We start from the raw sequence: 25,204 nt of genomic DNA, 5'->3' as shown, positions 1-25,204 counted from the left end.
GATTTGTGTGCTGTTTGTCAGTCTAGGGCTAAGCGTGTATTAAATCCACAAGTTCTAGTCTTTTCTGGTTTGCAGTCAACACTGGTCACATAACATCAACTGACAACACTGTTTTGAACCCACACACATGGCAGGTTACGTAACTTAAATTTGGAAGGTGCCAACTCTAAGTCATGATGGCCCAGTCAAATGTAAAGCACAGACATGCGCGACTGTGACATGAATGCACACAGTCTTTATTGAATCAATAATTTTCTGCGTGTCATGTTGTGGCATGCCTCCCGCTTGCCCGGGGTGGAGTGGCTAAGTCCGCTGGCTGGAGAGGGACAGTGGAGGGCTAAGCTGTCAATATGAGGTCCCAAATGACAGGGACACAGAGATTACATAACTATCTGGAACACTACGGAGGGAGGGAAAGGTTGGTCAAAAGTGATACATGAAATAAGCAAAGGACTGAAAAAACAGAGGAGGCACGGAGCTGAGTAAAAGATCTTGTTAAAGAAAAGGCTGAGGGAAGAAATGGGAATATGACATCACTTTTCTCAGAAAGAAACACATGGAGACAAACAACAGTCATTTATTCCTTGTTAACTCAGTCAATAGTGCTATGCGACACTCTAGTCCCATACACAGCCTCAGGGCCACTCATGCTGTGTACTGCTGCAATTCTCGTCAATAGTCGGCTCTTAGGTGTTACACACAGCTGAGCACACAGTGTTGGGGAGATCAGACCTCAACATGAGCTGTTTATCAGATTAGGATGTGAATTTACGCGGGCTGTGTATGCACGTGTGTCAAGTAATGATGGTATTAAAGCAGCATTTTCCTACTCTTATTCCCCAGTAGACACAAATCTTTTATTAATGAGAGTGAAGAGACAAAAATAGATTCTGTGAAACCTTCAGTGAAAGGCCCCCAGTAGTCTGATGTGTCACTTTAATAAAATCGCCATGGGATGATTAAGGCACTGGCCTTTGACTCAGCAATCAGACTATTAAAGGATGTGTCGCACATTCTTATTGATAAAAGTAAATAACCAACACGACAACTTTGTTCAGTGTACACCCCAAACTGTACATGGGTATCGACCAAGCTGGATTGTCAGATACCATGCTGCAATACAAGTTCATCCATCAGTTATAACTTTATGTGTTTGTGGGCGTGGTGTGTGTGTGTGTACCACAGCGTGAATATCTTTTAAGCTGTTTGTTTGTGTGTTTCTTCATTATTCTGGTGGAGAAAGAGCTATTTAACCCAAGCCCACCCAGCCTCATGGCAGCCGCCTAGGCCTGTGTCACTAAGCCTGCCGGGATAGAGCCTCACCAGGGGGGATGAAGAGCCTAAAGCTCCTCCAGCCTGCTGCCACAGACAGACCAGCTCTCTGACGAAGAAACCAGGAAACCAGCTCCCGCAGACACGCTGTATAAATAGATCTTCCATTTTAAACGCGCTGAAATGAGAAGGAGAGGGGTTCAACAAACTGACAGGCCTGACAAACTGCCACTGCTGACAGACGTGCAGACAGGCAAATATGGCATTAAGGCAGACAAACACAGAGGTGCAAACAAAAACTAGGTCAAAAAACATTTGCAAATGATCAGCAAATAGCGCTTGGATTTTTTTGCGTAGTATTGTATTTCGTGGGTATTGCATTTATTTTTGAATACTGACTGAAATGTTTCTGTAGCACTGAAAAGCAGGCACTATATAGTTCAGACACAAAAAACTAGCACAGAATGCTCGGTGAAATTCTTAGTCTTGCTTTCTGACTCTGTATAAGATAGACAGCTGCCTGTCAAGTCAAGGGCTCAACAGCTAAAGAGCTCTGTAAACTGAGGGGAGCTGCAAATTCACGAGAAAATGCTCTGTAGATTATTCACTGCAAGACACCCTTTTCACATTATATTATTCTATTCACACTGTCATTTTATTCAGTATCAATCAGGGCAAAGGTCTTATTATGACAGCCTGATGTATTTGAGAATTTGGTTTATTTTGTTAAATGAAAACAAATCAAACCAAGAAAAAACTTTATATTTATATATACTTTATATACTGAAATTATTAATATACTGAATAGTTATTACAATGGAAAGCTACTGGTCCACTACTGTCATTTTTAAACTTGTTATGTTTAGAGTAGTAAATTATGGTTACATTAAATGATTTAATTCCAATGGCATGCAGTGCAATATGTGGAAATACTGGTATATCAGCAGGTGGAATAGGTGCGGCAGAGGAGAGAAAGGGTGTGCAAATGTGTGCAATGTCATCATGGTGAATATGATAATTGGAATGTGGAGTGAATGAAGTGGCCTGAGGACTTGGAGAGCTCATCCAGTCTGAAAACATGCACCAGTGACAAAATGAATGGCTAGTGGTGTAGTAGGGTGGATCTGTTTTATTGCCACAAACTAGATTATGGTTAAGCCGAGCCAACTGACCCACCTCCGCAGTCACAGCTTCTGTGCATCATTAGGCTGTACCATGAAGTGCCACACCCACGCATGTCATGCCAGGACAATCCACCCCCTGGGTGGGCCTCTGATTCGGGGGAAATGTCTCAACATACAGTAACTACTGACTCATTGTAACCCAAACCTTCTCCAGAAACCATGGCTCATGAGAAGATAAGTGGAGGCTCCATGGATGACAGAAATATAAGGGTGCTACCCTGTTGTTAGACTTGGTTGACATGATTCAGAATGAAAAGGCTGCTGAGAGTCTTCTTAAAAGATCTGACATTCATTCATTTTTAATTTTAGGTCTGGGTATGTTAACACTATGTTTTTGGTTGTTTACTTGATCTTAATGCACACACACTATGCAGTAACATTCAGGAACGGCAGAGTTTCTTATGTACTGATCTTAATAATGAACTGAATATTGTTCTGTGGAGAAATACACTAAACAACTTCTCAAGTTTATATTTTTAAGATGACAAACAACTTAATGTAACTCTTAGTCACATTCTGTGTGACTGAGTCCCTGTTACATGTGACATGTTGGATTACATATTGTAACCTTTGTTCTATGAGCAGAAATAACAGACTCTTCAATACAGTGACAGCTCCTCGGTAGTGGTCCTACCTTGCTGCTGCTTGCAAGCATGCTTGCCTGACCTTACATAGTAGCCCAATCAGGGTCACACAGTTCAACAGTTGAATGGGGAGAATGCTTTGTGGGACAGGTGTAGAAGCATAGCACTGTTGTACTGGATAGCAGAAGTGGTATACTCTATTCCCATGTGGACATTGGAGGTGAGAATGCAACGCTGCTGTCAGGCAAGGTTAAATGGGGCAGCACTGAATCAAAATAGGCCATCCTTGACTCCAGGATGAATTGTTCTATCTGATTTAAAATAAAATCAAAAATCGGATTTTAAGTGAACACAGGGTTAAGCAGATAATCACCATTTCAGTATAGTCCATTATACAACAACAATTAGTGGGTCTGTCCTGACTTCTCTACACACATACATTAATGCACACAAACACACACAGACTCACACAGACCCACACACACACACACACACACACACACACACACACACACACACACTACTAACATATCCCCGGTAACGTCATTTAGAAGGCATGGATAGGCAATGGGACTTAAGTGCATTAGATTAGAGTAAAATAAACATGATCAGACCCTGCCATCTGCACTGGGATGGCATGGTTGCCTAGCACTGGGTACTGTTTGGATTGTCTGACGCTGATGTGCTGATGCTGGAGTGTGTGTTAGCGTGTGTGTGTGTGTGTTCATGCCTATGTGTGTATGTGGCCATATGTGCAGATGGTACCATTCAAATGATGATGGATTCATTTTCCAGATAGTCTTCCAAATAAAGTCAGTCTTGTCTCAAATTTGAGTCAGTGTGTCTGTGTGTGATTGTGTGTTTGATTTTGCATACTTTAAATGTTTATGTGTTTTGTTTAGGTTCATTTTTGGCTGATATTTAATATGATAATATGATCAGTGATAACTGATGAAATGATGCAGGATAACTCGTTTCCAACATCTCACACCCTTCTTTTGGGGATTTTATCATAATTTTATCATTGTGAGACAGAACCAGATTGCTGTGATTTGTACTGCATATTCAATAGAATGCAGTAGATCACTATCAAAGGTCAATTTTAGACACCTACATCATGAGCCTGATTTGGTTGCTTTTAATTCAGAGCCACTCTTTTCCTCACACATAAACATCCCTCTCAGTGTGTGGGTGAGAGAGTTATTGAGTCTCAAAATAGAGTCACAGCAATAATAACAGCAATATCCTGGCAACCCTTATCATTGTGCTCTGGCAATGAGACTGCTAATAGGGTTAATATGAAAGAGATGAATGGACGTCTTCAAGGCACAACCTGAATCCAAAATACATAAACATCTCCATCACACTCTGTTGTTCTTTGTTTCTCTGCATGTGTACATAGGTGTGTATGTGTGTTTGTGTGTGTGTGTGTGTGTGAGAGAGAGAGAGAGAGAGAGAGAAATGCAGGCATTATAAGTGGACCAACTTGGCATTCACCTCAGTGCACACCATTCCTAATTGGCGGCTATGGAGAAAGCCCAGGCAAGCTAACACTGCAGGGACGTCATACGGAGGTTATCTAGGGCATCACTGGAAAACAGATATGTAACAAATTGTCATTTAAATCATTTCAGTGTCAAGAGGTGCCATGTTTGGCAGCCAGGAAGCAAAAGCGTGCATTCAGCATTTTTAAAAATCTGTAGTGAGGGAAAAGGTGTATGTGGCAACTTAATAACAGTATTTCTTTTCTATGGTTATTTTATTTTATTTTATTTTATGTTTTATTTTTATGTTAGTAAAACAAATTTGCGCTGGTTCATTTTTTAATGTAACCCTAACAGTATACCACCACAGAGAGGGCAGTTTCATATAGCACCTGCTGTGTTTCAACAGAGAGTCTTCAGTTCTCAGTTGAGCATTTGTTGTGTGTGTGCGTGTGTGTGTGTGTTAGTGGTGATGGGTGGTTGTTGGACTGGAGCCCATTAATCAAGGCAACGTTTGTTCTGACGAGTTAAGCAAAGCACAGTCTATGGACGTACAGTACAAGGTCAAGGCATTTTAGTGAAACAGAATTTGACTACTAAAAATGTCAAACTGATTCTTCAGAGACAGTGTGACTTTTTTCATCATGTCAGAGAGGCTCTATTTCAAGTGCACGCATTTCATTCGTCATTGCTGGAGTAACCTTTCCAAGTTGGGAGCATGATAGCTCAACACGCTTGCTCATTTCCAACAATACTCTACCACACATTCACACCTGGCAGCATCCCTGTATGAACATGGCACGGTCTTCTATTATTTGATAGCAGTACTTTGCGCTTCTTCCGTAATCCATAACTCAGTTGTTTTTCAGTTTCTCAGTTTCTCTGACACTTTCATTTTACTTTTAACATCCACAATTTAAAACTACAAACTCCAGTTCTGTTGTGCTGTTCCCAAACATTTTGGTTAAAATGTTTTTCATCAGTTACTTTTCTTTGGAGTTATATCTTTTATATTGAATCCAACAATAAACATATCATATAATACATAAGGTAAGATAACATAAATGTAGTTCTCAAAAGCTTACAGATGTGTGTGTTTCAGGAAAGCCGAGCCCCACTGACCCCTTTTTACCCAGTACATTCCCCAGCTGTTCTGTCACTCAACATTAATGCGCATGCACCACAAATACACACACATTAAATGTGTGCCCACATATAGTATACACACCCTTATATTCACAACCTAATACAGACAATGACAAAGTAGCATTTCAGTGGTTTAAACTTTAACTGACTGGCACTGACTTAATTATTGTCTGCTAATGTTTTTTCTTGTTGAACTCACTGGATGTGAACTTCTTAACCTTTCTGTGACTGAGATGACTGAGATATAAATGACTCCTTTGAAAAGTGTGTGTCCTAGTATCATGTAACAGTACTCACATGGTGTAAGAGAGAGCGAGGCCGAAAGAGAAACAAAGGGTGAATCTTGCCTCTGGTTCAGACTGATACATTGAACTTTTGTGCTTCATCTATCTATTACAGTGAATAACTCTATTGTTTCAATAGATGAACTCAGCTCCTCTGATAATAACAATGCTTGTAATGCCAAATCACTCAGAAAGGTTAAGATGGAGACACTAAGATATACTTATGATGACAATGTTTTGAAAGAATAGGATGAAATAGAGGAGGAGGATTATCAGTGTTTCCATATAAAACAGCCAAACTCTGAAAGCAGGGATCTGTGTCATACAGGAGATGAAAGACTTAACAACCACAACACTAGGCAGAGGATGCAGCTGATGAATAACTCCTGACTTTTCGTTTCAGTTTGTTAACTTAGTAACTGTCCCCTCCACCCATCTGGCCGGCTGCCTGTCCACCAGGACACAGTAAATGATATGTGATTAAACACAAAGTGGTAAATAGAGCAGAAGTACAAACACAGCAACCTGCTCATTTGTCCCGAGAAAGCTGTCAGACCTCCATGAAAAACAGCGACCCACACACCCCTCCATTATGGCCAGTCACTCCCACACTGCATGCCTGAGTGGATGGAGGGAGGAAAAAAAGAGAGAGAAGTTTGACTATGAGAGAAAGTCATAGGAGAAGAGAGACGTGACAGGACCCATGTACTTGAAAAACCTTAGGAAGCTCCTGCTTTGGTCGTTGACTCACCGATGAGGAAACCATTAGAGAACCACACAAAAACACACGCACTTAACACAAAATCCAAAGGAGACTTGAAGGCCCAGGCCATGCGTAAATACACATATATGGGTCTTCCTGCAATTCTCATTAGAGCAATGACAACAGCAATGACTCTGAAGCCCTCGGGATAGATTTTCAAACCTCCAGTTCCCTGCTGAGCGTCATAAGTCACATAAAAAGGGACATAGAAACAAAAAGACAGAAAGACAGAGCAGGAGAGAGATGGGGAAAGATGGGAAGAAATGCAGTGAGAGAAAGGGAGTTTGTCTGGAAAACACAACCAATGGATGTAAGGGCAGAGGTAGCTGTGCTCGTCCCTGTTTCCATGGCGACACGAATGTGCTGTCAGTGCAGTGACGCCAGTCGGGAGCATTGCGCTGCGGCCGTGCTGACATGAGCCACACGTGCCAATGCCCAGCTGACAGCACTGAGCATACGCCAGTGTCTATTCATAGCAGCTAAGTGACGCCCGGGAGGGACACAGCCAGCCCTGGGGTGTGGGCCAAGGAGGCCAGCCACCCGAAACTGGGTGGGTGCTGGTTACCAAGGCTGGATGGCACCCCTTCATGGAGGTGATGGACACATGGAGAGACTGAGGGATTAACTCATGGTAGGGGTTATGTCATCCTCTCTCTGATCTCTGTCCACACTGACACCTGGCCCCTCAGTCATTATCAAGAATCACACAAATCCATGCTTTTTTGAGGTCTTAAAACATATGCACATACACAAAGTGTGTATATGTGCATGGACAACATCCCCTCAAATAGGTAAAGTAATCTACACAGACCTGATGGGGGCATGCCGGGTCAAATGGCATTTGTTTGAAGTACACTGGTTCAAGCTTTATCTGGCTGCAACAGCCTGGCCATATGCAAAAAGATAGCACATAAAAATTCTATGCAAATACATGCCACAGAAAACATATGGCATAAGAACATATAAACTCAACCCTAAAAATGTACAGCAGCCATCTAGGAGGTACTTCAGTGGTTAAGCTGGGTACTGAAGATGTTTTTTTCTTCCAAACTGCCAATTCCTGGAAGATCAGATTAGGGCCCTGTGGTTGAGTGATATCTAGAACTCTGGCGACCCACCACTTCCTTGCTCAGCAGAATCCTGGGGTAGTTGAGCTCTCTTTATCTCTACCTTACAGCCATTACTTCCTAATTGCAAATATGAATATTAAAAATCTGCAGTGCAAGTTCCTCCTGACAACTTAACAAACCCTCACTGTGCAAATAAAACTAGAACATCTAAGAACTGTTTTACTTACAAGATGGCAAAATAAGACACTGGATTTAAAACATCTTGAGACAGTTAATTTGTGGTATTTTTATATCATAAATATAATCTCTTAACTGCCTGACAGTCTGACACTGTGGCTTATATCAATAGGAAAATTCATGAAACAATTGTTTTCAAATCTATGACTGTGAAACAAAGTCAGTTGTAATAATCTGTTTGTGCAAGGCTACATATGCTGCCAGTTTACCTTCACACCACACTGCCCAGAATGTGGTACAGTTGGCAAGAGGGCTGGAAACACCAAGTCAGTGACTCCTTTGTGAGCGATTGTTCAAGCTCAATTGGTACTTCTGTAACACTGCTTTGTCTGTGAGATCAGGCAGAAGAATAGCAGAGGCTCTGGGGCAAAGAGAGGCCCATTGTGGTCAGTCAGCGCCCAAAGTTAGATGTCATTGTAGTCATTCGGTGGCTGGTGTCAAAGGCCATTGTGGCTCCTGAAATGCCACATCGGAGGTACAGAGTTGCTGAGTGAAATCGATCTGTGCGGCACAAAGATCGCCCTTTTCTCTCTGTGTGCAGTCCGTTGTGTGTTGTTTGTTTGTGTGAGTGCGCGAGTGTGCATTTGCAATGTGTGCTGTCTGTCTGTGTTTGGGGTGCAATGCATAGGCCAACTGTGTTTGTTTGTATAAATGTAGCTGATGCAGGCCTTTCACTTCCCTGGGATCAGCAGTTTGCCCCCTCAGGAGACAGACTGACAGAGAGAAAGGGGTGAACCATGTGGACGCCCCCATTATGCCCCTATTGTGCCCATATGGCAGCATCAATAGTGCTATAGCAGAGGCCACTGGCAATGGAAAAGTGCTGTAAAAGACACTTTGAGATAAAGGTTCAGTGCACCTGTGTGTGTCATGAAGAAGAGGGGACACAACAAGCCTAACAAAAGCAGAGAAGTGAACAGACTAAACACACACACATGCAGTCATATGACCTGCATTGTATCATACTGGAAGTCAGCAGAACTCAAAAAACACTGTAAGTAGAATAGAAATTAATAAGTTCATCCCAGCGGTATGTATGTCATGGCTACAGCATGATGTTCCATCACCTGTCTGTACTGGTGTGTGTGCATCTGTGAGTCCCATGCCTGCTGGCCACAGCCTGAGGATGGTTGCCTAGGACTTGCATGCACAGTGAGATAGGAGCAAGCCTGGGCAGGTTGCTCCGTTCCCTTAACAGGACAATGGCTGTTTCAGATGCTTGGCTGAGCAGGAGTCTTAGAGAATCTGTGAAAGACAGGGGGCCTCTCACTGCCCCTCAGTTGCCTGACATTTATGCTTTTGCCAAGTTCAAAATGCGTACACAGAGAGTGGCATTTTTTTTTAGAAATGCTGATGAAGGCTGATGCTGAAATGCTGCACTGACAGCTCAAATAAACAAGTAGACAGTGAAGACTGAATAAGAGTGCTGTTTTTCTCTCCCATTGTGTCTTTTTGTACATTTACATTCTGTCCCTGCTTGTTTCTAAGTGGAAGTTTAATACTTTGTAATTAGGGCCCGAGCAACGTTGGGCCCATGCAACAACGAGTTGCAAGGACCCTCTTGTTTGATTTGCTATTGTCTTTAGTTAATAACTGAAGAGACCTCCATTCAGAAGGATGCTGTCTTGTTGGTATGTTTGCAAATTAGGAATCATGACACCATGTTTAGTCCAAGCCACTTAAGATACAGTTAACATCAGCACTGTGGTTTTACTGGGCGTCTCAGTGTTAGAAGTGTTTGGCTAATTGAGTGTGCGTTCTAAACAGTTAATCTTCCTTGGATTCATAAAATGTCTATATATCAACAATGATGATACTGAACACAAGCTGAGCAACTAAACCGTCTGAATAACAGAGACAGGACACACACATGGCAGAAGATTGATTCATTATTTCTTCTTAGAACTACTGCACACCTCAGTATCTGTACTTAACAAAGACTGTAGGCAGCATCCTCCCTGTGGGTGGTGACCTATTGTATACCACACAATGGCTTTTTATTAGCTGTGAACATCCACCCAAACGATTTCAAAATTAACTGGGTGGATAGTTCTAAGAATTAAAACAGAGGTGCAAAAATGCTTTCAACTAAGTCCTCACTGTGAATCCACACTGTAATCAGGCAGGTTCAGCAGGTGGACATGATGAAGACAGCACGGTGACTGATTGAGTGAGGAAGACCTGTATTCAAACTATGGAGGCAGTAAGTGCCAGCCAAGGTACATGTTGTATTGTGGATAAAGAAGCAACTAACAATTATTTTATTTATTAGCCTGGCAGTTATTTTCTCAAGTGAGTTTATATCAAGTTATGTTATGGACAATAAAACCCACAGACACATTATCATACAAGACTAAGATGAGCAAAAATTCACCTCTGAGAAAGTTGAGGCAGTGACCTTTTCACCTTTTTGCTTAAAAATAAAAAATGATCAACAGCTAATCAAAAAAATGTAAACTTACACAGGTTTCCCAATACCATGCAGTTTACTTTGTTGGCTGGTATCTTACATTACTGCATGTTGCCTATAAGCTGTAGGCTATACTGTAGGAATGCATATAGCCTGTAATGCCACATTTTCACCAATAACACATGCTTGCACAAGTGTCTGAAAAAAAATAAAATAAAAAAAATCTAGTTTTCATCCTTGCCAACGTGTAGTAAACATGTCAGTCAGTACTGAAACGTAATATAAATTCCCTATTTAGTATGAACGACACGGGAGTATGAGACACATGAGTCCCAAAAAGAATATCACAGCCATTTTATCACTTCCTGTAGGAATACAATGGATATTTTACTACGCGCTCACCGTTCGCACTGTCCGCTCTGGAGGACTGGCACTCTCTCTACTTTATGAATGAATGGGTGTGGCAGTGGTGACTCGCAGTGAGGCTGTCGTCACTGCGCTCGGTGATAGGCGCTGGCGCGCTGTCGGTGAAGGCTGGCCATGGAGTGAAACATAACTGAGCCCTGCCACCGCTTGGGAGAGGCAACGAGAGAAGGAGAGGGGAGGAGAGGAGAGAGAGACACAGACAGAGACGGCGGCGTCAGCCCACTCCCCAGCGAGGACTAAACTTCTGGCGAGAAATTTGGTGAGACAGGGGACTTGGATAGAAACGAGGGTGCTGTAGAACAAAAGGCAGATGGACTTTTATTGAAGGATGTGTTATCATTATCATCATCAATATTATTTATTATTTATTTATTTTTCACATGTGGGGTAAACAAACTAAATAAATAGAAATCATTAGAGATGAAATTAGACGAGAGCGGACAGATGGAATGGGGATGAAATGCACGCGAACTGATCAAAATTCGTGGAAAAATCCCTCGTGCGTCTGCGATGTAAAGTCTGTGTCGAATCAAAATTTAAGGGGGAAAAAGCCATGACGGCTGTGTTAAAACAAACAATCAGACAAAAGAAAGTCAAGGCAAGGAGCCCCCCTCCTCCATGTGTGCCCCCCGCCCACCCCTTGTAGGTGTGACAGACAGAAACAACAAAGGGACGTGGAAAAAACTCGCATCAGGACCACAGCCGGACAACAGCCCAGACAGATCCCAGAGCACAATAGCGGAGGGGAGCCTGCAAACAAGAGCATGTCTGCAGGTTTTGCAATATGCAGCAGTCTTCATGTAATTACATTCCTCCTGGCGTCTCTCGGCTGCAACAGTCGGGAGTGTTTTTCTCCTGTCAGTTGTGGCAGATCTTCATCAAACACGCGCATTTAGAAACGAAGCCGATAATTTGAGGACGCTCAAGTCCAGGCTGAAACGGAGCAAGTGTTAAAAAACAAAACCCCCCATTTGAGTTGTGATTAGATGTTGTCATCCAGAGGAATGCTCTGAAGTGATCGCATGTGTTTGTGCCTTGCAGTTTAATGGGGAGAAGCGAGAGACGAGCGCTGCCCAGAATAAACTGAGGGGGAAAAGAGCAGCGCAGAGAGGTGTGAACTGAAAGTGGACGTCGAGGGGGAAAGAGACCTGAACTGATTCCAGAGGTGTGTGTCTTTCAAAGGTAGGAGCCACGGGAATTATTACGCACGCTCTGTGTTTCAGCTAGTGATTTAACACTCGCAAGAAAGCAAGTCTCCAGTGCAGACCACATGTGGATAGATGGGACAGCAAAGGCTTACATAACGGTTCAGTTAGTTGGTCCACAGTTGTAACCTGATTTTGAAACTTTTGCTCCGAACGGATTTCTCATGGGAGACATCAGTTCAGACGTAAAGTGGGTGCTTTGGGCTGTCATTGTATTTGCAAAACCTTATGAAGTTTGCGTCATTGTCATGTTTATGTTGATAAAATTTATGTCACTTTAAGTCAAAATCTGCGCAACACTGATAAATGTCATGTGGTTTCTCCCCCTAAAGGAGCAACTAGATTTTTTTTGGCCAGTCAGCTTTTATACTATCTGCTATGCTTTTGCTCACTCCTGTCTTTTTTAAGTGTTGAAATATTGAGTTATAAACTGCATACCCACAAAAGGATATTCAAGTGATACCATACAATGCTACAATATGGAATGATGACAATAAAAAAAGCCAATACAAACAGCTTTTTAAAAACGAAAATCCCTATGGTGGTAAATTCCCAGCATCAATATTTTATTCAGTGTGCAGTCAATATAATAGTGGTTCTTCTATGTCTGTTGTATACTACTTTAATTGGGCTGTCTTTGGTGATACAGTAAGTCTGTCAGTGCTTTGCAAAAGTCTGCTTTGCTTTGCTTGCTTAAATACAGAATCAGACAGCTCCACCACCTGCAGCCTGGGTGAGTGAGTCCAGCTGGAAGGCATAGCTCAGGAGTGGAATCACTCGGTGTCTACAGAGCCAAACGGTGGCCGCTGCAGATACTGTCTGTGCTAAAGTGCACAAAGGCCAAAGTGTTGATGGAAAGTTGGTATCTCTGACGACAGCCAAAACACCATCTACTGCGCCAACAATGCCCACAAGAGTCAAATATTTCCTGATTTTTTGTTCCCTTTTCTCTGTTTTTCCTACTGTGTGAGCAGGGAGCAGATGGTGTGTTTGTGTGTGTGTGTGTGTGTGTGTGTGTGGGGAGGGTGGTGGTCTGATACAGTTGACATCAGTTCCTCTGCTCTGTCCCACTCTACTGTGTTTTTCTATCAGCTGTGGAATTTGAACCATTCTTCCTTTGGGGTGAGGCCCGTCCCTCTGTCTGCCCCTGTTCAGAGGAGTAGGTTGTCTCCAGGGGAGGCTGGGAGTGTATGTGTGTGTGTACGTGCACGTGTGTGTGTGTGTGTGTGTGGGTAACTGGGGCTTTCCAGTAGGGTTGCACACCAAACATTCCTGGCTGCTGGATGGCCGACTAGTGGGCCAAGTCCACACAGCTGGGAGTCATATAAGAAGCTGTGTCTTTGTGTGAGTTGAGCAATATCACACAGTCACACAAACACACACATTCAGTCACATGCACACACATGAACCCACACACACATACAGTCTGCTTCTCGCCCACACCTCCCCTCAGCTGGATCCAGAATGACGGAGAGAGCTGTGAGATGGTCAGAAGAGTTTGTATTGTTTGTACAGTATGCGCATGCATGTATGTATTCAAAGGATGAAAAGTTGTAATTATTAAAGGGCTGAAATGATCCCTTTAGTACATACACACACACACACACACACACACATCCTTGAACACCAACACAGGCATTCACACATAGAAAAGGAAGAAAAAATAAAAAAATAACAGAGACTCACAGTCATCGTACAACAGTGTCTTCTTCTCTTACCAGCACCACATGATGTTTGTCCTCTTAAGAAAGTTTTGGAGAGAGTGAAAATGAGAGAGAGAGAGAGAGAAGTAAGTGATTGTGCTGGTCATGGCAACTGTACAGTTTGTTTCTCTCTTATTGGCTGCCTCTTTGGTTGTTTTTTAAACAGGGTGTCTGAGCAAAGAATGTGTATGCAAGAGCAGAAAGCAGAGTGAGACGGTGAGGGGAAAGTTGAGGAAAGATCGGCTTTGTGAGAAGAGAAGAGAAGAGTAAGAAGAGAAGAGAAGAGAAGGAGATTGCTTGAAAACAAATGAAAGAGAAATTGAGTTTAGAGGAGAAAGAAGGAAGAGAAAAGGAGTGCAGATTCTGAGGAAGAGGGACACGAAGGGGCTTTGGCTGAGGGTAAGTTAGAGCAGAGCAGGCTGAGGGAGGAAGAGAGAGAGAGAGAGAGATTGAGAAAGGGAGCAAGTGAGAGGGAGACTCTGTCAGGCGCTAGATTGCATATGACTGTAAACACGATAAATCAAAACAAGCCGCTTGAGCCCTCTTTCAGCTCAAGTCTCTGCCCACTTCCTCCTCGAAGTTCGAACCCGAACAGATGGTGAAAAAAGGATTTGAATAGAAGAATTGAAAATTGAAACAGTTAACCTTCCGGACAGTGTGTTCAGGGGTGTAGAAAAAGCTTTGTTACCCCCCCTTTGTTAGCCCCCGCAAAAAGAAAAAAAAAAAAAACCTCAACCTCAACTCTTTTAAAACTGACTCCATATGTAAAACTCCTTTGAACATCTGTCTTAACTTCCTTTAATGTGGTAATCCGCTGCACTGTGTCACCAGCACTCCCACTCTCTCTGTTTTGATTGTACGTGTGTGTGTGTGTGTGTGTGTGTGTGTGTGTGAGAGAGAGAGAGAGTGAGTGCAAGTGAGTGTGATTAGTTTTATAGGCCTCTGCAGCTGGTCTGAATTACAGTGAGCAAACAAATCCCATTACTAGTCTGGTCCACTAAACAATAAAAACAATATTAATATAAAATCAAATGCAAATGCCTGCAGCAGTTTTTTTTGTGCATACATATCCGTGTCACATGATTTTGTGTGTGCAGGAAGTAAAACCCACCTCTACAAGGCCAGACAGCTTGTGTTGGAGTGATAGAATGAGTTGTTTGTGTGTGCCCGTGCGGTGAGAGACTTTGATAAGGAGGTGTTATGTTGCCAGCGAGGACAGGACAGGGCAGGGCCTGACCAAGAGGGCGACAGGAGATAAAAGAGCCAGTTCGTTTTCAGGGAGGGTTGTCCTCGTCCGGTTGTGGCTGCTCAGAAAGCTCCGAGCTGGGCTGAGGCCAGGGATGGGGGGTGGGGTGGGCGGGGTTGTGTCCAGAGGTCCAGGATGGCTTCACTGACTAGGAGGTGTATTACACAACCGTCACTGTTGACAGAATACGGAGAAAGAGTTCAGGGTCAAAGGTTCTACACGCCATTTCATTTTTGATGGGTCCAGTGCTTTTGGATTGCACTTAATTAACAAAATCGTGCTGTTTCTCTGTCTCAAAAAAGTTTCATTCCACCTCAAAAACTCAATTTCGGTGGTTGTGTCTTGCCTTGAATCTTCTCCAAGTGTCAGTTTGTGTCCCTTGCACAGCTTGGTCGCTTGGCTCTTTATTTATGCTCACGTTTGTAATTGTGTATGTGTGTGTTTCTGTGTATCACTGTGGTGTGGATGTATCACTGCAACAGATATAGCATTCTGTGCATCTGCGTGATTATGCATGCATATTTTCATATGTGCGCAACTCTGTATGCAATTTGATCCCTGGGTGTCTCTTTCTTTAGCATCTGCTGCTCTCATTTGTGGTGGAAAGCCGATCCCCTAGGGTGAATTGGCTCCAAAGTCATATGACTGAGGAAATGCCAGCAAGGTATTGGAGTGTGTGTGCTGCAACCACAGATTGCATTTCACACCATAGGAGGTTGTCTGAGGGTTTTATACTAGTAGTTGCTGGTAGTTGTGTGTGTGTGTGTGTGTGTGTGTGTGTGTGTGTGTGTGTGTGTGTGTGTGTGTGTGTGTGTATTGTGGGGTTCTAGCTCGGTTGGACGGGGTGTGGTTGTCTCCTTGCATCCCTTGTAGGAGTTAGGGTGGCTGACCTGCGCACCGCTGATTTTCCATATCTGTATGGGTCCAAGCAGCCCCATATGTCTCGCTCATGTGTTGTTCACACGCTGTGTCTCTCATTTCCAGTGCCTGCAAGCTGCTTGGTTGTATGTCTCTTTATCTTCCTGTTTTTTTCACGTCCTGTCAGCCTGTCTATCCACCTTGTCTTCCTGTAATAACAACGACTCGCATCCCATCGCACACACTACTCAGTGGCTGTGGCTTCCATTGCCCAAGAATTAAGGAACCCCAATTAGCACCTTCAGCAACATCAGTTATGCTGTTCTTGGGTGAGTGAGAGAGGGAGAGTTTGTGCACAGATTCATTTTTGTGCTGCTGTATGCTCACATCCACATTTGCCCTCATTTCATTTCAGCACTGCCAATAGCTGGTTTCTAGTGTTAATGGGACACTTATGAATGTGATGGAGAACAATGGTCACACCCTGGTTTGTCTGTGGCCTTCTCTGCTTTGTTGCTTTCATTGTACCCACAAAGCATCTAACATATCTGAATGCTTCTGTCACACATTTTTCTCTAACACTGCTCCCTGCTGTGCCTTCCCCACACCCTAACAGCATCACAGGGATGCATCCAAAAATCTTCCAACACACCCAAACTCATTAGCAAACAGACACAATGACTCACAGGAAGAAGCATATGAAATCCCGAAACCACGTCTGCAAAACCCCTAGACACATTGACACGTGCACATGCTCTCTGCCTGTCTTTGTGTCTCTGTCTCTCTCTCTCTAGTAAGAGCTGCAGGCTTTAAACTAATCTGTGGTGAGAGAAACGCCCAAGGGTGCCATTCTCGCTAATCAGGGTCAGACCAGTTTCAGTGTTGGCCAAGCCACCCATTAAACTGCAGGATTTTAATCTGTAATTGTGTTTGTGCTCATGTGATTGTTCGTGCCCAGAGGTTGAGGTGTTTCCCTTTACGTTTGTTTTTACACACATACACATTGTTGTGTGTGTATGTTTTTTTTTTTTATTATTATTTTTTTTACCGCCCACGTGCCATTTGAGAGAGGGCTGCCTGATTTTTGCAGTTTCAGGAGGCTGATGCAACCTGACTGACACTCTCTCTTGTCTCTCTGTCTCTCTCTCTCTCTCTCACACACATACACACACACCAGAATGGATGAATCAGATATGATAACTGAGGGTAGCAAGTTGCAAATGAGAGCTCTGTCATCATCCCAGTCAGTGTTTGTCTGACTCCAGCGTCTGTGGTTTGCTCCCACATAAAAATCTGAAATTGACTCACCACATGTTATGTGGTTTGGTTAGCCATTTCCAGCTTGGATCTATTTTTAGTCATTGCGTACTTCAAGGACCTTTCCCTTAATTCAGGCAAAGTGAAGGAAAAACTTAATAAAACTTAGAGGTCAGGTTGGTTCTCTGCTTTTGTTGCACATTTTTCCCAATAAATGACATTACAATGAGAATGACATTCAGAGACATTTTGAGCTATAGCTTGTATCTGGATTAAGATAATAAATCACTTTATGAATCTGGTTATGTAAGGATGGACAGTTTTTAAGTTGTCATACAGTCTGGCAGCAAAATAATCTCCCCTTGTTTCTCTGTCTCTCTCTCTTTGTCTCTGACTAGAATCACTCTCATTTCATCATAAATATTTAATCAATATCATTCCTATTTAATATCATGTGCCACTTAATACCGATGCATTTCTCAACAGAGGTAGTGTTATGCAGAAATATTGACTTCTTGAGTGTTGTTATGCTCCATTATGGCTGTTATGGTTTTCTGTTAAATTGTCTTTTACTCCCCCCTGATAGTGATACAGTAGGGACATATCTAAACTAAATGGTTAAAACCCATGCAGAACTGGACAGGACATTTTGATATATGCATATGTTACATTTTGTGTAAAAATTGCCAGTGTGTTCCATCATTTCTCTGGTCTGAATGACCTCTGTTCACAAGTGGTTAGGATTAGCTGGGATCAGCAGTAATGCACCATCCAAAAGAGCTTCCACCCCCTTGCCCCTTGCCCTTATTGAAATGATTAAAGCTCGTGTGGCTGTGCTGCAGCTTGGCAAGTGAGTGACATGTGGTCACAGTGTGTGGTGACTATTGTATGCTGGTTGTATCACCAGGCCACCGCAAAGCTGTGCGGAAATAACCGGACACCAGTATAGATTTTTCCATCCTCCTATTTTAGGATTGCTACTGTGCATGGTGTATCATTTATGCGTGTGTATGTGTGTACGTGCATGTGTCGCATTGTTTAACGACATTCCTGCAACTGGAGGTGAATGCTGACCTCCACATTGACAGTATTCCACTGCTGCCAGGTGAAAATGTTGTATCTACATTTGGTGGGTTTTGTGTTTTCAGGCCAGGTGAAGGACTACGTGGCTCCTCTACTCTCAGGGTTATAAAACCCGCTCAAAGCCCAATTGAAAAAAAATCTAAATTGCATTGCCATTGAGATAAATGCTAATAATAACTGCTGTTTTTGTCTGTGAGATGCAAGGTTTTCACCTCACAACAGGTTTGTTTTTGTTTGTGCGAGTGCGATACAATATGAGGAACTCTAACCAGCAGAGCAAATGGACAAACAACATGCAGGCTATTTGAAGTAAACACAACAAAGGACCTTCCTGTTATGCCTCGGCTTTCTGAAATGTGGTTTATTTGTCTGTCTGTGTCTCAGTCTGCCTGTGATTTTTGCTTTTTACACTCCTGTTCTTTTCCTCCCCTCCGTTAGCTCCTCTCTATTTCTGTGTCTGTGAGCAACAGTGTGTTTTAAATAGAGGCAGACAGCTACTGGATTAGCCTGATACCAATATAGATATTTTGAATTGCAAAAAACTGGAAGTGAAGTTAAAGAAGGACAGCATATCTGATATTTTGGTTTTAAATTACTGTAATACACAGCATATTTACCAAGGATTCCTCAAATCAAATTTGAGGAAGATGTAATGTATATTTGATAAGAAAGCTGATCAGCTGATTAAAGCAGCACACCGGTATTAAGCAGTAGTTTTCGAGGTCTATATAGACAGTGGTTCCTAAGCTGGGATGGGGGGGTCCCAAGTACACTTTGCTTCATTCTAAAAGGTTGGGAACTTGTGTCATATAGTACTTTGCAGAGAGTGGTGGTTTGATGTACTGACTGTGTGCAGTGTGATCTCGATGGGGCTGCAGTTATGCTTCTCTGTGCCAGACTGAAGTCCAGGGGTGTTTGGCTTGGCTTCACTCTCTGTTTGATCAGGCTGTTTCTGGAATACTGACTGACCTGTGCTGAGGCCAAACGCATCTCTCTCCTCTCAGCTTTAGCAGTTTTCCTTTGCACCTCCTCTTGGGTTACTGCCTCAGTTTCATTCCATTAATGTCCATTTTTAAATTCTTAAAGCTAGCAATATGTCCCTTTCTTGTTTAATACATGTATGAGGCAATGCATGAAACAAGCAGAGAACATTTCTTCCCTTTATGTCATGCGGTACTTGAGAGGAATGAGAGCTCCATTTGCCCTTCCTCACCTTTTCCTGTTTGTTTTCTGATCTCAGCCCCAGTCCAAAGTTTACCCTCGTACATCCTCACCAGACTGCGAGAGTGGCTGTGGAGCAGTCTGAGGTTCACAGAGGTTAATGACATTCCCAACATCACCACAGGTAGCAGTGAGGTGTCAGTGTCCCATGATAGATTGCATGTATCGTTGGAAAGACCTCTTGGCAGATTATAAATTACAGTACTTTGTTGCTGACCACTCATTGATCTGCCATTAATGGGCTTGTCAATAATGCCTTTAAATGTACCTTATAGTGTACAGCATGTGAGCCATAATGGTAATCTATCTGCATTGGGACAGAATTAAGGCATTTGCTTTCCTGCTGGGGGTCAGTTGAGGATTACACTGGGGAACTGTCCCCAGCAATTTACAATGCATCTTATGTTTTTGTTGTTCGGTAGCATATTCTCTCATTCCTGCAAATATATGGCCTAACGTATGTTGTGACAGTCATGACTACTAACAGGGCAGCCACAGTGAAGTTTAATAGCAAACTGTTTTTCAGCTGCCCAATGGGTCATCAGTAAACACCAGGCTTTAGTCTCAGTCCTTTGAATAGGAGGGATTTTATTTATTTATTTATTTTTGGACATGCAGTCTCATACTTAGGCATTTGACATTCAGAAGATATTCATCGGAAAAAACCCATCATAAAGTGGGAACCTCAAAACATAAAGTGGGAACCTTTTTCTTGCTATAACCATATTAAGCTCCAGGAACAAAATATGCTATTTAAGACACTGTACAGATAGTCCATGGATAAGCTCCTCCGTTATCCCTGCTGATGGATTGACTAAAGAACATATTATGCAGTTATTAGAGAATATAACTGGAGGATTAAGAGTTAAAAATCTAATCAGAGGTGGCACGGAGAACATGTTCAGTGGATTACACTTGTTAAATTTGTTAGAGCCATGATATGGTAGAGATGTATGATCTCAGTGACTCAGAACCATGGACACCACCATCATTTACAGATCCTGGATCTGTTCTCTGCTTCTGTGTATTTGTCTCAGACACATTTGTTTTACAGGTGCATTGTGACTATTGATATTTAAATTGAGAACTTGCATTAAAATGCTCACTATAGGTAACACTGGATGACATGAATACTGATGAATTGCTTAATATAAGGCCCAGATAGCATTCATATTTCCCATGGGGATTTTAGACTGGACCCACTAGTCTGCCCAAAAGATCACTCACATCAGGCTTTCAGCCTCTATGTTTTCTTTCTGTGATTCTAGTCATTAGCTGCATTTGCATTCCATGACCTTATAGGCTAGGGCCTGCTGACGTTACTTCCCTTGCTAACCTAAATTCTGGCCTCAGCTTCTTGGCTTTACCCTAGCTCTGATCCTAAATCCGCTTCCTTCCTGATCTCCACTCCTGTTTCCATATCTGTCTCTGTCTCATTCCTCAACCTGATTCTTGCACACCACCTTGACATAATTTCCAGCCAGGCCCTTGACCTAAGCACCCAGCTCTTCTTCATCCCTATAATGCCCTCAGTGCGGCACAGCCAATGAGTCCGCCAAGCCCCTAACTGGCTCAGCACTCACTTCCCATGGTAATTAAAGTGATCTTTCACACTTCACAAACAGTAGCTGAATTATCTAGTAGAGAATGCCTCCTCTTGAATCAACCAGCCACTGTGATCTATAGGGAATCTCAGTAGATCACTGTGTAGATCCATTCATGCATTTTTTCTCTCTTTCCATTTGCCTCTAATGTTGGAAAACCTACTGTACTGTCAAACCCATATACTTAGTGCACATAGCACAGTATGTACTATGCTCAAACAAAACACAACCTGCCCCAACAAAAGGCATATATGAAGATATGCATAGGTTCAAAGTGCACATTTTCCAGCAAAGTGAACTATCACTTTAAGAGTTTTTTACCAGCAGCTGAAGAGAGCCTTAATAAGATTAGCCCGGGCACTTGACAGCCACAGCTTAAGAGGCACCTCTACTGACCTGTGTGTCTCTATCCAGCAGAGAGTGTGCATGTGTATTTGTTTATGTGTGTGTGTTTGTGATTTTAAGATTGTATTTGTTTACTTGACATAAAAAACAGAGTTATTTGAGTACAGGTTTGTCTTTAAATGTCAGTACATGAACATGGGCATAGCCGGACATACCTGTGCAGCCTCAAACCTCTCAAGTCAGAATGCACACAGTATATTATAACTTCTAGTGCAGACTACCTCTGCTATGTGCACTTTGTCTTTATCACAGAACGCTTGTGCCATTCAGGAATTTGGAGCATCCACTCAACCTGTCAACTTCTCAGAACCCCATGTCCACTTTTTCTACCCCAAGGCACTCTCCTGTCTAAAATTACAGGCGAGGATTTTAACCCAGCCACAAAACAATTCATCAAACAAAGAGCCCATGGAATCGCTGGAATTTCTCACTAAAGTTTTTCCTACTTAGCACTTAGAGATGTTTAACCTGTGCGCTTGAGGCCATGTCAAGGACACCACACGCACAGGGAGGCCTAGGGCTTGTTAGGGACAGTGAGGAATATGCAGCGCTGTTCTTGTTCATCCCAGGCGTCACTTTGTGAAAGCCAGGCACCTCAATGTTAAACATTAAGTTGGCATTAATATTATAATCAGAGGTCTGTTTATTCTCAGGCAGACAGCAGGCAGTTAAACATCTGCCAAACCCCACACCACCCGTCCCTCCTTCACTCATGCCACCCTCCATCCTTCCCTTTTGTTCAGCCATTCCCACCTCTATCCAGCCTTTGCCCCTGGATCTCAAGCCACTTTACATTCCCAGCATATTCCACCATTGTGGCCTATCGTCACCAGCACGATCATACATCAGTACTGTAGTCAGTGAAAGCTTATCTGCAGCTAGGGAGCCAGAGTTACAGACAGTTATTACACATGCTGTGGTAATGGGGGAATAATAGCTAATGACAAGTATGTGAACAGAATGTGTTTTGCCCCTTATCTTTTGTTCTGGATGCTGGAGACACTGTCTCTGACTTTTCCTGGATTTATGACAGCAGCTTAGAGATATGATGTTGTATAAACTATGAGGATGTATGTCTCCTCAAAATAAAAGCATTGATGAAATAGTACATTCAGTAACTTTTGACCACTGCACTGCTGTGTTTTTTTCTTCCATTGTGAGCAATGGAGTGATATATCTTCATTAGGGTATAATGAGGCAACAACAGCTGGTCACTCACATGGAGTTTTCCAACTTACCATAGATAAGACATTCTACTGATAACTTAGCAAGTAAACAATAACCCCGGACTCTCCTTCTCTTGCACTCCGTCTGTCTCTTTCTGTACTTTCTCTCAGGCCTTATCTAGCATTGAATGTTTTTCACTTAAACTCACACTCTGCTAACATGTCCATCACCCATTGCCAAATAGGCCTGCTGTTACAAAACACACTCTGTTTCATGCCAGGGTGCCTGCTCTGGCAACACATCGCAGCCACTTGTCTGTGTCAAAGTGTGTATGTGTATGAGAGGGAGAGATTAAGAGTGGTAAAGAAAAAGAATTTCAGAGACGACATAGATGTGTATTTCTGCGCATCAGTTCGTTTTTTTCTGATCATTTAGGAATGACAGTTTCCCACAAGCTCATTTCACATTAGCCAATAGTCATTCCATTCTCATTCTTGGCCTTTGACTTCTTGAATTTTCTTCCCAAGGGAAAAAATTTAAAGTCCTGTATTCATGCATTTTTTCTTGCTTCCTTGTGAAACAAAAATATACACTAAAACTATCCTGCCAAACTAACAAGCTAATGACCTCTCTACATATGTACATGTGGTGTGTAATGTTTGTTCATGTGTGTGTGTGTGTGTGTGTGTGTGTCAGGGCTGAAGGTAGAATTTAATCTCTGATACTGTTATCAGTTCCATGGTGCTGGAGGACTTTTTGGAAGACCCACTGCAGCTCTGACCTACTTGTGTCAGTGTACGGGGCTGTATGTAGTCTGTTTTTCATTGGGTGTGTGTTGCATGCATGTGTGTGTTTGTTAGCCCATTTGTTAGTGTATTTGATGCGAACTCTCTGTGGACTTGGGGAGTGTGAGAAGCTGGGTGTTTTGACAGCTTTAGAACAGTTCCAGTACAGTGTTAGGGCAGGGGGTGTGCGGGCCTGTTGGATGTTCGGGCGAGCTGTAGGGGTGAGAATAGGGTCAGTGCAGGAGTGGACAGGAGGGGATGAGATGAGGGGAAGAGTTTCATTCCAAAATGCTACGTGGCCATAAAAATGATACTTGATATCCATTGCTTAATATTAAATAAACTCATGATGTCATCTGAAATCAACCCATTTGAGCCCAAACACACTTGCACCATTATGTAAAATGTAAAAGCGGAGAATTTCAACTGAAACACCAGCAATTACTTTGTCAGAACAGGTGTCACGTTTACAAAATGCTTCTTTCATTGCAAAATGAAGCCTTTAATTGCAAAATGAAGCCTTCCATGTGTGATGAAAAATGAGATGACGGCTTTGTCATTTGAAGAGAATTTTTCAAATGTAATCTTACCTGCAACTACGTAAAACTTTTAAAATTAATACTTGCTAACTGAGTCATATTGAATAGAAATTGTGATTTGCCTAAATTGAATAGAATGTTGATCATTGGAAATGAACACTGGACGGCACTGAATATGCGGTAGATACAACTGAGTATTTGTCCAAGCAGCAGGACACTCCTTATTGAAGTAGTCGTGCCAAAGAATGATCTCAGCTCATTCTCCCAACTTTAATCTCACCAAAGTGTAAAAGCTATGGGAGTAGACTTCCCACACAGTTAATAAAAGAGCGATAAAGCTCGTAAACAAAGCCACACAGTCTTTTTTGTACTACTGTAGCTGAAAAGGCCAGACATCACCTCAGCCTGTGCTGCTTGAGAGTTCTCTCACAAGTACACCCCTCCAACAAAGGGTCTACCTCTCCACATTTCTAAGCCCTCTCAGCGCCAGTGCTGTCGAACCCCTGCTTTCTCTAGCAGCATTCCAGCCCCATCTTTCATGCTGTTTCATTCTGGCCATGCCAGCCAGGTCAGGGGGCAGTGTTTTCTCAGGGCTTCAAGACAACACAGGATAAATAGACATAAAACAGACACCACCACTAGTTGCACAGTTAACTCCTGTTCACTTAATTGAGGTGTTGGTGTTGTTTCGTTGCATGTGTGCTTTTGCATATTGTGTGCAAGAATGTACATGACAACATGCATCTTTGAGAGCCTGCGCGGATGCAGGACCAGGCAGTACAAAGGCAAAGTAGTAGATTTGTGGTTTGCTATAGTGTGACAAAGTTTCATTAAACTGTTTCACTCTAGGTGTATAGTCTGACAGCCACTGCTGACCTACAGCAGGATCAGTCATAAAGATGTAAGCTCTCCATGCAGTGCCTTCATGTAGCAAACAGAGTTTCACCTCCTTTGTCTCAGAGAGATCAGTACCAAATTCTACCAGTAGATGTCTGTATTCAATCTTCCACAGTCATGACAGAAAGCTCAGACAGTCCAGGGTTCCCACATGACCCAAACACTGCAAAATGTCCCAAGTGAACTGCTAGATAACATGCACTCTAATACAAATTCTACTTTCTCCTCTTATCTCGAACTGTGGGAATAGCTATAAGGAAAGGCAGGCAGACAAAAAAGAGGTTCCTCTCTTAAAACATGTCTGGACAAAGTCTTCAGTTGGATATCATCAAATTTACAGGACAATTTTAGTTGAAATAAAAATTAGTTTTGCT

General features: G+C 42.6%; 1 protein-coding gene across 3 annotated transcripts in view; it reads left to right on the top strand.

The window, feature by feature from the left end:
• Nucleotides 1-10,952: 10,952 nt before the first annotated feature.
• The window catches only part of rhobtb4 (Rho related BTB domain containing 4), a 41,004-nt gene continuing 26,752 nt past the window's right edge, over nt 10,953-25,204 (top strand). The window contains exons 1-2 of one of the 3 annotated variants that reach the window (XM_018668706.2): nt 10,953-11,119; nt 11,902-12,025. The gene's annotated coding sequence lies outside the window, so the exon portion shown is untranslated. Of the gene's footprint in view, nt 11,120-11,160; nt 11,661-11,901; nt 12,043-25,204 lie in introns of those variants that run through there. The other 2 variants (XM_018668704.2, XM_018668705.2) reach the window with 2 other exon arrangements.

This window comes from Lates calcarifer, linkage group LG13 (assembly GCF_001640805.2).
Source record: "Lates calcarifer isolate ASB-BC8 linkage group LG13, TLL_Latcal_v3, whole genome shotgun sequence".
In the NCBI taxonomy this organism is placed as follows: domain Eukaryota; kingdom Metazoa; phylum Chordata; class Actinopteri; family Centropomidae; genus Lates; species Lates calcarifer.
This window is presented reverse-complemented; position numbering and strand designations above follow the sequence as displayed.